Source organism: Arachis ipaensis, chromosome B1, assembly GCF_059453495.1.
Source record: "Arachis ipaensis isolate K30076 ecotype BB chromosome B1, ASM5945349v1, whole genome shotgun sequence".
NCBI lineage: Eukaryota > Viridiplantae > Streptophyta > Magnoliopsida > Fabales > Fabaceae > Arachis > Arachis ipaensis.
In genome coordinates this window covers 55,504,551-55,515,860 of record NC_142436.1, presented here as the reverse complement: position 1 = coordinate 55,515,860, position 11,310 = coordinate 55,504,551, and the positions used below count along the sequence as shown (strand labels likewise).

At 38.4% G+C, this 11,310-nt stretch overlaps 1 pseudogene across 1 annotated transcript; it reads right to left on the bottom strand.

Annotated features, from left to right (window-relative positions):
- Nucleotides 1-6,312: 6,312 nt before the first annotated feature.
- Nucleotides 6,313-9,065, bottom strand: LOC107630452 (uncharacterized; annotated as a pseudogene). Its single transcript, XR_001618289.3, has 3 exons — nucleotides 7,996-9,065; nucleotides 7,279-7,508; nucleotides 6,313-7,157 (listed from the first exon to the last, which is right to left on the bottom strand). The product of XR_001618289.3 is annotated as an uncharacterized LOC107630452 (transcript).
- Between the last annotated feature and the right edge of the window lie 2,245 nt (nucleotides 9,066-11,310).

Sequence of the window (11,310 nt, the reverse complement as noted above, 5' to 3'; positions counted from 1 at the left end):
ACATTGTCTTAAGGACCAAAATAAAAAGGTTTAACATGAGGATATAGACCACAACAAAGTCATAAGCTTTTACATGAGGATACAAACCTAAAAAGTATGCTAGACCAAAATAAAAGGGCATAGTACAATTTTCAGTTACATAGATAACTAAAATGTAGATAATGGAACTTCAATTGCCCTGGTGCAAAAAAACATAAAGTATCCTCACACAAAAACAAATTCAACCAGAATACATTTCAACACCAATCAAAGTCATTTATCAATCTTTCTTGGGGGCTTGAAGCCTGGAGTAGGAACGAAGGTCATAAAGTTGGCCAGTTTTTTAGCAGTGGCTGAACTAGTCCCCTTGATTGTCTCAGCAGAGATAGCGACTGGTGCGGCTACAGTAGGTTTAGGAGAGGACTAAAGTCTGGCTTTCCTTTTAATGACCTTTAACTTGGGTGGCCTAGCTGTGACTTGTTCCTACATAATTTAATGATAGATCTAGATTTAGATTTAGCTTATAAAAGAAATGACATATGTTTAAAAGAAATAACAAATGTTTAAAATAAATCACATATGGCAGATTACCTGTTGTGTTTCTTGGGTTGGTGGTATGCTTTCAGACTGGCTAATGTCAATTACTGTTGGAGTCTGTGTTGGTGATGGAGCTATATCTGCTGGAGCTGGATTAGGTTCAGATAGACGTTGCACTTTCTAACAAACCAGTCATAAACCTCTCGATGCTTCATGGTAGGGTATTTTCTAAGCTTAGGTACTAGTTTACTCAAGGTCCAGGTTTGGGTTGTAGCTCTGTTTTTCCTCCTTCTTGGACAAGTGTGACTATCTACTAGTGTCTTAATTTGCCAAGATCCATCTTGTTTATTACATGCACAGTATACTACCCATGGACAATCTTCAGACTTACAGACAGCCCTAACTCTAACCTTGTCATTTTTTGAAAACAAAATATTTCTACCCCACTGGATTGTATAATCCCTAGTTGCTTGCATGAATTCAGACTTGGACTTAAATATCATACTAACCTCAAATTTCAACTGTCCAAACTTTGTTTTCTCATTGAACTGAGGGTATACAGCTGGTGATTCTTCATCAAACTCCAACACCTTATCAGAATCCTCTGAATGCCAGGAGTCAGCATCTGAGGCACCATCACTATCATCTAAATCTGGTAACAAAAATTTCAAAACATAAGCTACCCTACCATCAGTTTCTATTTCTTTATCAGTTAATCTTTTCTTAGGGGGCTTGTGCTTCTCTCTTACTTCAGACCTGCTGTCCCTTTCTCCACTTCTTTTTCTGTTACCAGAGTCACTGTCACTGTCACTGCTATAGAGGTTATCTCCTACAACTTTTGGAGGCCTATACAGTTCATTTTCAGTACTCTCATAAGAATCATGAGAGTCAGTATCATCTTCCTGGAGGGGAGCTTCCTTCACTTGTCTTCCAGATCTTGTGACTCTGTAGCCACTGCTACTTTGTTTATCCTTTGGCCCTTGTGAGTTATTGGCTGCCTCTGATGATGAATTTGATTGAGGTAGAACTGATTTGTCCTGATAACTGGTCTTCTTGGCCTGAGGAACATGCTTCATGGGCTGAGCTGTTGTCTTTTTGGGCTGATGGGCTGGTTTATTGGGCTGAGACATGGGCTTTACCTTTGGTTGGTTGGACTTAGATATGGGCTTCATTGTTGGATTGGGCTGTGACTTAGGCTGTGAGGTTGTTCTGTTGGGGTGAGAGGTTTGCTTGTTGGACTCAGGATCCATTGTTGTGGGTTTCTTCACAGGTTGGGAACTGCACTTCTTAGCTTCCAAATACTTCCTCTGTTTTAACCTTTCTGCTTCCACATTCACTACTTCCTCCTCAATGTGGTCTACTATACAAGGCTGAGAAATACAATTCTCCAGGTAGATATTGATTAGATTGTGGTTTCTCCTGTAATCCTTGCACATGGCAACCAAGTCTGCGTCTGTGACTAAGCTTCTCAACCCTGATGAAAGGGGAACTCCAGGATCTTTCCACCAACAGTTTTCAGCTTCAATGTAACCCAACTCCCTATAATAACCCCTTACAAAGAAGACGTCAAGCGTGTCTCCTTCAACCCCCATCAACACCTCTGTATTATCGGGTTCATATACCATATCCTTCCACATTCTTCTTAAACAATCCACCATGGTGAAACACAAAGGTCATCGGAGGACCTTCCATCTACAATCAGAAAAAAGAAAACATCCTTAGCCCACACAGATTGCCACTGGCTATTCTCAATCATAACATAACAAACCCTTACCCCAAAACAAACATGCAACAACAAAAAGTAACCCTTATTAAAATGAAAGACCCATAACTCAATATCATCACAACGGTAGTCAAAGTAATGCATTCTGACACTTCAACAATAGTCACACAAACCCTTAGCCTCCTCAAACCCCTACCCGTAATCAGACAGAGACATACAGAACGCCACCCCTAAGTCATCAGGTTACAAACTAACTTCAAAAAAAGGAAAAAACTTTAATGCTTACCTCTAACCGTCACGATTGCTTCTTCCACAATCAATGTTGCTAACAGAGTCGACGACCTCTGTTCTTAGTAACAACACCTACTCTACTTTGATCGTCAACCAACAATGAGAAACGTGGATGGCGACGTTCGAATGCAAGGTGAAGGGGTTAGGGCATGGCTTGAGGGAGACGAAACATTTTGGAGCCAAACATGGAGATACTTGTTATGGAATGGGGTGACAGTCTGCAACGTTTTGAATCCACTCTGCCCATAAAACGACGCCGAATCATGTCTATCAGGACATTCACTCAAAACGGCATCGTTTTTCTTCTCTGCCAGCGTGACAGTTAACGTCCCACGTGAGCAGACGTTAGCCATGTTATCAAGCGAATTGACGGAAGGACGAACCTGATTCAGTCATGTATCTTTTGGGGACTCTTTTGATTAACTTTTTCTTTCGGAGACTAATATGGAGATTGGGGTATCTTTCAGGGATGAATTTGAGTATTAACTCTTAAAAGATTCTTTTTTAATATTTAGTACATTCACTAAGGTTTGAATTTGAGTGCGTATTACAGATTTCTATTTGAGCCAAGTTTCAACTGCAAATTCTAATCTTTGAACAATTGAGTATTTAAGTGAAATAAGTTAAACTAGTAATTTAATGATTTAATTAATTTAAATTAATTGAGTGATGAATTTATTGGTTCTTTTAAGTAAGTACATAAAGTTTAAATCTTCCGTGAGATGTACAAGATCCTAATTTTTTTTGGAACCTAATTATAATTTGAGTGGGCTTTAGCCCTTGGCTTCGCGAGACTTGGGTTTTCAGCAACATACCATATAATATACGAAACTTTTCAAGCGTGCCGTCGTACCGGTGTTTCAGTGATTTTTAACCATTGATCTTAATTATAAAAAATATATATAATATATATAATTAAGATCAACGGTTAAAAATTACTGATATACCAGTATGACGGTACACTTGAAAATCTTCCTATAATATAGGATGTTTACTGTTAATAAGGTTCTGTAAATCGGTTCAAACCGGCCAATCAAACCGATTGAACCATGAATCAATATAAAAAACAAATCAATCAGATACCAAAACAGCAAATTTTAAAAACCGCTTTTGAACTGTTGAACCGGTTGGAAACCGGTCGGTCGAACCAAACCGTGATCGGGCCGATTTTTGAATTTTGCAGAAACGCCGTTGTTTGGCTTTGAAGGGGAACCCCGAACCCGAACCCTAACTCCAACGCTAACCAAAACGCGCCTCTGCCTCTCTCACACTTAGCCACTGTCCAGAGCTCCTCTGAGCTCCTGCTCCTCCCTCACACTACAAGAAAACACGTCTATTGCCATGCTTTTAAAGCATGGCGAAAAGCTGAAAAAAGCGTGGCGATAGCTTTTCGCCACGCTTTTTGATCTACCGCCATGCTTTTTTCAGTCTTTTGCCACGTTTTTTTACAAATTGGCACTTTTAAAAGCGTGGCTGTAGGTGGGAGGTATGGCCACGCTTTTAAAGCGTGGCGATAGGTAGAGATATGGCCACGCTGTTAAAGCGTGGCCATAGGGCAGATATGGCCACACTTTTACAAGTGTGGCAGTAGATGAGATATGGCCATGCTTTTAAAGCGTGGCAAAAGGGGAGGTATGGCCACGCTTTTAAAGCGTGACGATAGGAAGAGATACGGCCACGCTTTTAAAGCGTGGCCATAGTAAGATATATAGCCACGCTTTAAAAGCGTGGCGAAAGCCTTGTTAAATTTAAAAAAAAAAATCTTTTCCTTACTTGATCTTCATTGCTACACAATATAAATTTTCAATCCTTTTTTATTACCAAACCTACAAATATAGTATGCAATTTTTATTACAAGACATATCAAACAATAATTAGTGACATATATAATTTACTATAATTGTTTTATACATTAAAAAAACTAATATTCAAATACAAAATAAATCTGAGTTTAAATTTCAAAACTAAAAACCGAAGAAAAATACAGAAACAATACAAGTTAGAACTGCTCATAATATATCAAATTACACTAATAGACATGCTCATCAGCCTAAATACTTAGTAAAAGATCAGAATCAACCTAAAATTGCTCCACTTTGTGCATTAAGTGTTCAAGTTATCCATTCCAATACTAGCCTGCAGCAAAATATCAAGAACAATAAAGCAACAGAAACTAAACTATGCTCACTGATTGGTAAATGCAAATCTAAAAGTACAATAACACGAAACTAAACTATGCTCAAAATACCAAACTAAAAGCAACAGACCTTCTGCAAATTTGATTTAACAAATGTTTCCCCAGATGGAGTTTTGTTCACTGATTCTGGAGGGAGATTAAGTTTTTGAACATCTTCAGGAGTCACCTTAAAATAGTAAATAAGAAGTGCTCAAAAGTCAAAACTGTTACCCCCCCCCCCCAAAATCAATGAACCCTAATGAATAAAAATAAATACAACAGGGGATAAAAAAACACTAAGTTGCTCGTGGTAGCAGCTAGAAACATGAAGAGTTAAGATTTACCAGGGTACAATAACATAAATTATAGGCCATCATAATAGATGGATATAGTGATGACAAGAGAGGGGGATAAAAAAAAGAGTGATAATTAGAGGAGACCATTACCAAGAATTGCCATCACAGTTCTGGAATCTAGAAGAAGAAAAATGGGAACAGTAAATTAACGCAGATATCATAAAAAGTAGAAAATGGAACAAATGAATAAAGAAAATCCAGATAAATTTAGCTATGCATTCTATCTAATATTGAGCATGAAGATAGAGTTACAGATAGTCCAAAGGATTGGATTCAGCATCTCTTCTGCTAGAATGTACGCATGATCGTGCAATTTCAAGCAAGAATTAAACTCCAAGATAATAGCTAAGCGAAAAAGGGGGCAATAAGTACACTAACTACACTAAATTGTTCAAAAACACAAACTACACTAACTCTATACAATTAATACACACACAAATTCTACCAAAAATAAAATAGTAAAAACAAATTAAAAATTTGTTTGTCAGGACTTAAATTAGAATTTTGCCTTCCAGCTGAAAAGAACTTATTCATTTTGGGTCATTTCAGTGGATCTACCTACCAATCTGATATTTAATTCAGCAACAAGGTAACAATTTGAGGGAAAATCTTTACGTTCACAACATACCAGTAGAATCAGTGACCTTTGGAGCAGAGAAGACTGACCAATCATAAACCAGCGCGAAAGAAGTACGGAAAGAACATAGGAGCAAAGCAGCACAGGTTGTTTCTAGTTTCCCCAAAATTATGGAAAATCAATAAGCTATTCCTATAACATAAATTATGGAAAATGCTTATGCTTGTTACTTCCTATACAAGCACTTGCTTACAATCTTCGATTGATTATTTACTGAAAACACAAATCTGCAAAAAACTACAGCATAATGTTATGATACAATCCTAGTATACTTCATAAAAACCTTTGAAAAATTGAGTTGAATAATTAACAACATCTGTGGATCAATGTATCTCTGGTACTAACATTACTTAATAAACTAAACAAAAAGCTAATTTTCCCCTGATTTAATACTGGTGGTAACTTCCTTCAGCAGCAGAAATTGAATAAAACCAAGGACAAACAAATATAATATATCCAAGAGTAATGTAAAAGAAACAGATAAATAATTAGAGTAATTGTAAAATTTATCAGCAAACTTTTGAACACGTCAAGAGTATTTGTTCTCATTCTACAGCATATTATGTATTCAGCATCCTTGTTAGCATGGAATTAATTTCACGAAAACGAGCAATTGAGAATATGCTCACCATCCATGTTTAAAATAGTATTAAAACATAGAAACTGCAGTACATCTTGAAACTAACTAATAAAATGAGAGCTGTTCGACTTGAAACAAAAAGGTCAATTGCTTTGCCCCCTCAATTTATAAATAAAAATAAGTATTTACAAACTGTTGAGGGGCATGGATATAAAACTAAAATTTGCTCTGCCACTATAAATAAACCCTCTATCAAGGTTAGTTATGCCTTTTACTAGTTAATTGCTACTCTTTCTTCTTGAACTCAATAACATGAACCATTTATTTAGCAACAGGAATTTGCAGAGACATAGTCCATTGAGTAATGAGCATAACAATAGTTTTTCGGTACTCCGCCACCATGCGTTTGACCTCATGAAAGTGGCTGCCCTGGAGTGAATCCGCTGCTAGGCCCCAGCTCAGGGGGTCAGAGGAAACACTTTGCTTGCCCGCCATCTTCCTTCCTAAACAATTCAGCTTAGTTATGAAATGTTTAAATAGAGAAACATTATTTGGTTGGTGAGTGAGTAGTGACTGCCGTGCACGAGGAGCAAGCTAAAACGAAACGAGTAAGTAGGAGATTACTTTCACAAATTTGCTGTTGAACAAGTCAGATAGAGTTGGAAATTATTCCTCACACTATATTTGATCATTTAAGTTTTTTGTTTAGTTACTCTACCTCAGAGACTAAGTCAATAAACTAGCTTGAAAAAGGTATGTAAATAACCTGAGAGATCATTTTAAAATTTGACAAATCGATAAAGAATAAACTGCAGGATAGCAAACCATAAGTTCTTTGTCATATATTCAGCGGTGTGTCGGGCCAAAGCATGACCAACCTAATTAAGAAGAAAAAACAGACAAATAAGCATAGATATCTTTCAGAAGAATTAATAAACCAAGAACCTCCTACAAATCTTAAACCGAAAAAACAATTAGTTAAACAAAGCACAATTATACCTCACGTCTAATTATAGTGGCAATCTCAGCATCACTTTTAAAATGCTCTAATAATCCGGTGTATACAACAATCTCACCACCAGGTAGCCAAAAGGCATTGACATCCGACTCATTGACAACAAACACCTCCCAATTCAATCCATCGAGATGCGAGGTAGCTGGCCCTTTCTTTCTACTTTGCTGGACCTAACTGTCATCAAGGATTTCATTTTCCTTGTGCCAACCACTCTCTGCCTTACAATAAGCACTAGCATTAGGTCAAAGATTTCAAGTCCTTGTCTAGTACCAATAATATAATAGCATAAATTTGAAGCAAAATATATTTTAATATAATAAATATCTCAAAAAGACTAAAGATCTTTCTGGCTTCTTGTATTTGTGTCTGATTACAAAGTCCATATTTACAATAAACAAAACCAAAACAACACAATAAACGAAACCAGCCAGCCTTAAACCAGGTAGCTCAGACTATACACTCAACATTAAGAAAGATAAGAACAACCCTAAATCAGGCAGCTCAGAAAATTCTAACCATAACCAAAACCAGCCCTTCTCACGTATCACATATGTACAAGTACAATTTACAACTTCAAGCAGATGAACACAAAGAGTGAGATTCCCACAAAATTTAAAACGATCACAGCAAAACAATACTTAAAATCTCGATTTAAGAAACATAATAAAAATAGTAACAAGTTATCATGGAAATGCTCTAACCTTACTTTCAGCTTTGACATCCATATTCGGCATAGCAGGCTCCCCAACCGGACCATTTCACCACAAAGAAATCACTCATTTAGATTTTTGAAGATTAAAAAATATGCAAATACTCATTGAAACCAAACCGTACCATCACTCCGATTGTTCACAACAGGTGATTCAGCAGCTAGGGTTCTTGAATTCGACCCCATCGGAGGTTTATCTGAACTCTTCATCACGCCGCGCTATGACTCAGTTTCGCAAGGCGATTCGCTAGCTCGTTCTTCTCCCTCTGACGCTTTTCCTTGTTGTCCTTGTTCGTTTTCACCTTCGCCGCCTTCTGAATCCTTCTCTTTCGGGAGAAGCTCCGGCGCTCCCTCCGTGCTTTCAACTCTCTCATTCCCCCTGAACTTCCACTTGAGGCGCTTTATCTGCAGCATCCTGTCGCTGTCGACGGAGAAAGAGAGCTTGGAGGAGGCAGAGTCGTTATCCCTGGAGGAGCCACAGTCGATTTGAATACGGCGGGTCTTTCCGCCGAAAATGGCGGTGGTGGAGTAAACGGTGTCGGCAAAGACATGTTCCTTCTTGAGGAGTAGGGAGTGGGGGTTGTTAGCGTAGAGAGCCTTGGACTTGGAGTAGGCGTCTTTGGGGGAATTGCCGAGGAGGAGAACGATGCGGTTGTGGACGACGAGAGCGAGGTAGAAGGAGGAGTGGGGTTCGGGGGAGAAGGAGGAAGAGAACTTGGCTTTGGAGAGGTTCCAGAAGACTCGCGTGGTGGAAGAGAGGATTTTGGATCCGTGCTTCTTCCAGAATATAAAGGGCTTTATAAGGAGGAGGGGAATCGAAGGGGTTGTGGTTGTGGACGTGGACGTGGAGGGAACGGCCTAAGATAGAGCGTGACCATGTTAGAGTCACGAGGCCCGTGTCGGTGTGGTACAGGTACGTGGTCAGGTTGGGGTTGGAGGGGCCTGGTGGCGCCGGTGGTGGAGGACAATTACGGCAGGTGTGGGATGGCCGAAAGCAGGAAAGGAATGGCGATGACATCAAAATGGCACAGCGAGGGCGGGGATCTGAGCTCTTCTCCTCAAATCCTCAAAATGGCGCAGCGAGGGGAGATTGCCATAAATCGATGAGAGTGACGGTGTAAGAGTTGAGAGTGAGAGAGTCTGGATGAGGGGTTATTGGGTTTGGGGCGGGTTATTAGGTTTTTTTTAAAACCTTTTGGCCACGCTTTTAAAGCGTGCCAAAAGAGCATCAGGATATGGCCATGCTTTAAAAGCGTGGTAAAAGAGCACCAGGATATGGCCACGCTTTATAAACGTTACTGTAGTGAAACCCTGCCACTCTTTCAAAACGTCCCTGTTTTTGTCTATGGCCACGCTTTTGAAGTGTGGCAAAAAAACGTGGCCGTATCTCTATTCAACTGCCAGCCTTACAAAAGCGTGGCCATTGACCCTTTTCGCCACGCTTTTGAAGCGTGGCGGAAAAAAACGTGGCTGAATCTATATTCAATCGCCACCCTCACAAAAAGCGTGGCCATTGACCACTTTTGGCCATGCTTTTAAAGCGTGGCAAAAAAAGCGTGGCCATAGGCCTTTTTTCTTGTAGTGTCACTTCCGTCCAGCCACAACTTGCTACCATCGCCGTCGCCACTTCTAACTTCGAACAACCACCGTCGCAACCTTCCAACTTCGAACAGCCACCGCCTGCTCCCTCACTTCCCCTCCATTATGTAGCAAACGTCACAAACTTCCTTCCCTCCATCCCGCAGCCACCGTTCGAACGTCGAAGCCTCCATCGCGTAGCCACTGTCCCGCCGCGCCAGCTCTCTTTCACCGCGTTCCAGTCCCTTCAGCGGCGTCAGCTCTGTTCCATCGCGCAGCCCTTCCCTTGAAGGTATTTTTTATTTTTGTAACTGTAATTGTGCTTTTAATTGTTAGTTAATCAGTTAATCTGTGATTTGATTATGATATTCTTGATTCTAACCTTGCTGCTGTTAATTTTTTTTTATTGTGTACCACTGTGTCTAATTATCTGTGTTGAGATTAATGGGTTGTTGTAAGCCTACAATATTGTTATTGAAAACATTGCAAATATTGAAAACATTGCTGATGGGCAATATCATGTGCAAACATTGTATGAATCGATCGGTGTTGCTGGTCAGATCATTCCTTGGAATTTCCCTCTTCTCATGTTTGCTTGGAAGGTTGGACTGGCATTGGCCTGTGGCAATACTATTGTTCTCAACCGCTGAGCAGAGACCATTGTCTGCTTTGTACGCCGCAAAATTATTTCATGAGGTGGACATATTCTCTGTTAATGGAACTATGCTTATTTGCTGGTTTGGAAGATATAAAGAGGCCTAGTTTAAACTAAAATAGCTTTGTCACTGGCCTATCATTTTCCTCTATGTATTCCTCATAATTGGATCGAGTCCTTTCAAGTTTTATTTGAGTGGATTATTTTTCCTTATTTAAACACAACTTTGTATGAACAATTTCAAGAGAGATAGAGTACTTAAGCTTTGGGTATTCACTATTGGACATTATGCTTGCAGTGCGCAAAGTACCATCAACTGATTCAGTTATTACAATCCTACTACCTTGTGAACCATAATTGACTCGCTTGGGATCTGGAATAACTGTATTTTTCAATTCGGTCTCCCCAAATATATACAGTGAACATTATTCCAGATTACATTTCACCAATTTAGCTCCCTTTCACCAATTAAGCTGATTCATTTTATTGATATCTTTATTACTAAAATAAATTTCTTCTGTAGTCAACTATAGATGCCAAGAATATACTGCAGCCCATGTCCCCTATAGTCTCATGAAATTCTATAACAAATTTCATTGCTATTAAATTTTCAATTTAATATTTAGTACTTGATTTTTACCCCATCTGATTATTGTTGCTGTGGGTTACATACAATTTTGTTTTATTTGTAAATATATACACTAATGTCCCTTGAGATATATTATATGATATTTAATATTCTTTGTAGTTTATATGACACTTATCTTCTTTGTAGTTTATATGACACTTTTTTTTTTTATTTGATTTTTGAGTTTGTATTTGAATGAGAATATAACATTATGGAATATGTAGTACTTTTAATTTGGGTGATATTTTAAAATTTATATTAGACTATAATTATATTTTAATGTATTTATTTATATTTTATTTATTATTTTATTATAAAACAATTTTTTTGATTGAATTATGGTTGAATCAGTTGAACTAATAAACCAATAAACTAGTAATCAGAACGGTTCGATGACCGGTTCGGTTCTCAAAACCTAATAATACCCAAAAAAAACAAAGTTTACT